Source organism: Panthera leo, chromosome B1 (assembly GCF_018350215.1).
Source record: "Panthera leo isolate Ple1 chromosome B1, P.leo_Ple1_pat1.1, whole genome shotgun sequence".
Classification (NCBI taxonomy): Eukaryota; Metazoa; Chordata; class Mammalia; order Carnivora; family Felidae; genus Panthera; species Panthera leo.
In genome coordinates, this window is record NC_056682.1 from 110,481,734 (window position 1) to 110,487,732 (window position 5,999).

At 36.9% G+C, this 5,999-nt stretch overlaps 1 pseudogene; it reads right to left on the reverse strand.

Moving 5' to 3' along the window:
- Positions 1-327: 327 nt before the first annotated feature.
- Positions 328-776, reverse strand: LOC122217033 (annotated as a pseudogene).
- Positions 777-5,999: the final 5,223 nt, after the last annotated feature.

The window sequence follows — 5,999 nt, forward strand, 5'->3', positions numbered from 1 at the left end:
TGAGCCTCACTTTCGGTGTAGACATTACTTAAAAATAAAATCTTAAAAAAAAACAAAAGGTTTAGGGCACATGGGTGGCTTAGTCAGTTAAGCATCCAACTTTGGCTCAGGTCATGATCTCACGGTTTGTGGGTTCCAGCCCCACGTCGGGCTCTGTGCTGACAGCTCAGAGCCTGGAACCTGCTTTGGATTCTGTGTCTCCCTCTCTGCCCCTCCCCCACTCACACTCTCTCTGTCTCTCAGAAATGAATAAATGTTAAAAAAAATTTTTTTAAAAGATTCACTTGTTTTTTTGTTGTTGTTGTATATGAAAATTTATTGTCATGTTTTCATCATCAAAACTTAAGATCTTGGTCTTTCCTTCTTGCCTTTGTATAAGGCCAAAAGAGAGAGACGTTGGCTACTTTGACGACCTTAAGGCAAACTCCAGGAAAGTCACCAACAGCATGACCTTTGCAACCAAATCCAGAAACCAGAACCTCACCGTTTTCCTCAATAAAATTCAAACAACCATCATTGGGTACAAAGGCGGTGATTTTCTTGCCATTCTTGATCAGCTGGACTCTGACACACTTCCTGATGGCAGAATTTGGCCGTTTGGCTTCAACCCCTACTTTTTCCAGCACAATTCCTTTTGCATGGGAAGAGCCTCCAAAATGGTTGGCCTTCAGGACTCTGCCCAAATTGGCTTTCTTGGACTGTTTATTGTACCACTTCTGATCTCATCAGTGGCTACAGAGCTTCCTGGCAGTATGAAGACCACGACACTTGCCCATCCTGCCAGCACCATGGGCTTGAGCAAAAGCAAGATTCACTTGTCTCATGACATGATCTTCACATACATCTGTGTCCATTGGAAGGAACAGGGACTGCTTCTAATAATGGGAAAATTGGCTCTGTTGAACTTAATTAATTTTTCTTTTTTAACATGTATTTATTTTTGAGAGACAGAGAGAGACAGAGAATGAGTGGGGGAGGAGCAGAGAGAGAGAGAGGGAGACACATAATCTGAAGCAGGCTCCAGGCTCTGAGCTGTCTGCATAGAGACTGACATGGGGCTCAAACTCATGAACCGTGAGATCATGACCTCAGCCGAAGTTGGACGCTTAACCGACTGAGCCACCCAGGTGCCTCGAGAATTAATTTTTCTACCGAGGCATATTCCTGGGGGATTCTTTTTCCCTAGGATAAATTTGACTACTAGTGGTGTTTCTCCTAGGTGTTGGCTTTAGCACCTAAATCTAGCATCTGGGATAACTCCATTTGTCCTGTGACTTTGGATAAGTAATTGAACAACTCAGGGCTTCTGTTTCTGATCTGTAACATAAGCAGTAATTTACAAGATGATGCTTGTGTGTCTTTTTTGCACATGATTATTCCAAATGCAGCCTTCCTTTCTCAGACCTATCTATCCCTGCCTCAGAAAGAGTCTGAACTTTTAGAACTATCAATAAAATATTTAACCTATTGAACCCCATCCTCAGGTTCAGGAATTTTTAGTTCCTGCTTAGATCACAACAGCAAGTATATAATTAATGAAAATTAGTTAATACTGCAAACCTGTATTACAGAAATTAAAGAGGTTTTCTAAATTAATTATCTATGTAGATTTGAGACTGAGATTTTGTTTCATTTATTTATTTTGAGGGGGGGCAGGGGTAGAGAGAGGGAGAGAGAATCCCAAGCAGGCTCTGCACTATCAGCACAGTGGCTCAATCCCATGAACCATGAGATCATGTCCCGAGTCAAAATCAAGAGTCAGATGCTTAACTGACTGAACCAGCCAGGTGTTCCCTTCCTCCTTTATTGATTCTTTTTTTTTGTTGTTGTTGTTTTGTTTTAATTTACATCCAAGTTAGTTAGCATATAGTGCAACAATGATTTCAGGAGTAGATTCCTTAATGCCTCTTACCCATTTAGCTCATCCCCCCTCCCACAGCCCCTCCAGTAACCCTCTGCTCTTCATATTTAAGAGTCTCTTCTGTTTTGTCCCCCTCCCTGTTTTTATATTATTTTTGTTTCCCTTCCCTTATGTTCATCTGTTTTGTCCCTTAAAATCCTCGTATGAGTGAAGTCATGATATTTGTCTTTCTCTGACTACTTTCACTTAGCATAATACCCTCTAGTTCTATCCACGTAGTTGCACGTGGCAAGATTTCATTCTTTTTGAGTCCTAGTAATACTCCATCGTATACCTCTTTTATTGATTCTTAATGGAAAGTGTGTTTTTTAAGGATAAATGTAAGAAAATAAATAAAATAATAAAAATGAGTAATTATACGAAGAACTAGCTAAGAAACTGAAGACATCAGAATAAGAAGAATGCATAGAAAAAATAGGTAAAAGAAATGTGCAAAATGTGTCAGAAAAGAAAGATCACTCATGTTTGCTTATAGGCCAATCAATAAACATTTTCTGTTGTTCTTTCACTCCACATCTCAAAATGATATTAGAGACCTGAAAATTCTTTCAAAATTTAAAAATAAATTTTACAAGTACTATGGCATAGAATGATCACTTTTCTCATATCCCTTCTTAAAAGATTATTGTATTATTTACATAAATACCAGTTAATCTTTTTTCTTATAGCAATGAGTATGTATAGAGCCCTTGCTACATGCCCGATATTGTACTAAGCACATGAGACCTATTAACTGACTTAATTTTCCCCACATGCTCTACAATAGAGTATTATGCTAATCTCTACTTCATAGTTTGGAAAACTGAGGCAGAAAAAGGTGAAGAAAATTCCCAAAAGCAGTTAGCTAGTAAGTGGTAGGATAGGGTTTTGAGTCCCTATCATAAACAACATGAAATACTCCCTAAAGATTCCACAAAGATGGCCGTCTCTGAGGAGAAATGCTCAGTAGAACCCAGATCTACAGTTAATATACTTCTATGTGATTTCATAGATGTTGGCCTCACAAATTAAACCAATGGAGAAAGATGTCTGAATTAGTTAAAATCTGATTTAAAGAATAACTGAAAAAATTTTATTCTCTATTTTGACATATATTCCTTGGCAGTACTTGAAGATGCACTAACAGCATGCACAGTATCACTAAATAGGAATAATTTGAAGTTAATAATACATGTAAGTGAATATTTCTTCTGTTTTTAGTATTTAAGTAATCAAAAATACCTTACTGATGCTAATTAAAATAAGCTTAATTTATTCATAATGTTTAATCTTTCCTTAAGGGTGTACAATACAATAATTTAAAAACATTTTTTTAAAAGTTAAGTTATTTTTGACACAGAGAGAGGCAGCATAAGCAGGGCAAGGGCAGAGAGAGAGAGGGAGACACAGAATCCGAAGCAGGTTCCGGGCTCTGAGCTGTCAGCACAGAGCCCAACCCGGGGCTCGAACCCATGAACCGTGAGATCATGACCTGAGCCGAAGTCGGATGCCTAACCGACTGAGCCACCCAGTTGCCCCACAATACAATGATTTATGTATACATTATGAAATGATAACCACAATCAAGTTAGTTAACACATACATCACCTCACATAGTTACCAATTTTTTATTTTTCCTTTTTTTATGATGAGAACACTGAAGATTTACTTTTCATAGTACATTTCAAGTATACAATACAGTATTATTAACTGCAGTCACCATGTGTAGATTAGATCATTAGATCCTCAGAACTTACTATCTTATAACTGAAAGTTTATGCCCTTTGACATCACCCCATTTCTACCACCTGCAGCCCCTGGCAACCACCATTCTACTTTGTAGTTCTATGAGTTTGACTTTTTTAGATTATGCATGTAAGTGAGATCATACAGTGTTTCCGTGCCTGACTTATTTCACTTAGCATAATGTCTTCCAGGATTATCCATGTTGTCACCAATGGCAGGATTTCATTTTTTATGGCCGAGTAGTATTCCACTGCATCCATATAACACATTTTCCTTATGCATTCGTTTGTCAACAATTTGGTTGTTTCCATTTCTTGGTTATTGTTAATAAATGCTGCAGTGAACTTGGGGGTGCAGATATCTCTTCAAGATACTGATTTTATTTTCTTTGTATATATACCCAGAAGTGGGATTGCTAGATTACATGGTAGCACTATTTTTAAATTTTTTAGGAATCTCCATATTGTTTTTTCCCTAATGGCTGTTACCACTTCACATTCCCGCTAACAGTGTACAAGTATTCCCGTTTTTTCACACCCTTCCCAACACTTGGTATCTATTGTCCTATACACAATAGCCATGCTGACATGTGTGAGGTGGTATCTTTTGTGGTTGATTTTAATTTCCCTGATAATTACTAATATTGAGTACCTTTTTAGGAACCTACATACAGTACCATCTGTATGTCTTTATTTTAGGTCCTCTGCCCATATTTTAATCAGATTTTTTTTGGCTATCAATTTATATAATTTCCTTATATTTTATATCAGATATATGATTTGCAAATATTTTCTCTCATTCCATGTTGCTTTTCTTTCTCTTTCTTTCTTTCTTTCTTTCTTTCTTTCTTTCTTTCTTTTTCTGAGAGAGAAAGAAGGAGTGAGGGAGGTACAGAGAAAGAGAGGGAGACAGAGAATTCCAAGCAGGCTCCACACTGTCAGTGCAGAGTCTCATGCAGGGCTTGAACTCACGAACTATGAGATCAGATGCTTAACTGCCTGGTCCACCCAGGCACTGCTCTTATACGTTGCTTTTTCATGTTGTTTGTTGTTTCCTCTGCTGTACATAAGTTTTTCAATTTGACATTGTTCCACTTGTTTATTTTTGCCTTTGTTGCCTAAGTTTTTGGTGTCCAATCCAAAAAATCATTGCCAAGACCAGTATCAAGGAGCTTTTCCTTATGTTTTCTTCCAGGTGTTTTATAGTTCCAAGTTCTACATTTAAACCTTTAATCCATTTTGAGTTAATTTTTATGTATGGTATAAGGTCCAATTTCATTATTTTCCACTTGTCTCTCCAGTTTTCCCACACCATTTATTGAGATACTTTACCCATTGTGAATTCTTGTTGCCATGTCAAAGATTAGTTGACTGTACGTGCATGGGTCTATTTCTAGGCTCTCTATTCTGTTCCATTGGTCTATGTGTCTATTTTTATGCCAGTACCATACTTTTAAAAAATAACATAGCTTTGTAATATAGTTTGAAATCAGAGAGCAAAATGCCTTTAGCTTTGTTCTTTCTTAGGATTGCTTTGACTATTCAAGGTCTTTTGTGGTTCCATACAAATTTTAGGCTTCTTTTTCCTGTTTCTGTGAAAAATGCCATTGAAGTTTTGATAGGGATTGCAATGAATCCGTAGATAGCTTCAGGTAATATGGACATTTTAACAATATTAATTCTTCCAATTCATAGGGTATCTTTCTGTTTATTTGTGTCTTCTTCAATTTCTTTCATCAAAGTGTCATAGTTTTTAGTAAATATGTGTTTCAGCTCCTTGGTTAAATTTCTTCCTAAATATTTTATTCTTTTTTTGTTTTTTGTTTTTAAAGTGAACTCTATTCCCATCATGGGGCTTGAACACACAACCCTGAGATCAAGAGTTGCATATTCTATTGACTGATCCAGCCAGGCACTCTATATTTTACTCTTTTTGATGCTATTGTGAATAGTTCATTGTTAGTGAACAGAAACGCAACAAATTTTTGTGTGTCAATCTTTCATCCTTCAACTTTACTGAATTCACTTATTAGTATTAACAGTTTTTGGTGGAGTCTGTAGTTCTTTTCATATATAAGAGCATTGTCACCTGCAAACACAATTTCCCTTCTTCCTTTTCTATTTCCTTGTGCTTTCTTTTTTGTTGCCTGGTTGCTCTGGCTAGGACTCCCAGTGTTATGGTCAATAGAAGTGGTAGGAGTGGGCACCCTTGTCTTATTATTCCGGATCTTAGAGGAAAGACTTTCAGCTTTTCATGGAGTATGATGTTCACAAGTATGATGGGCTTGTCATATAAAGTGTTTATTATGTTGAGGTAAATTGCTTCTATAGCTAATTTGTTGAGAGTGTTATCA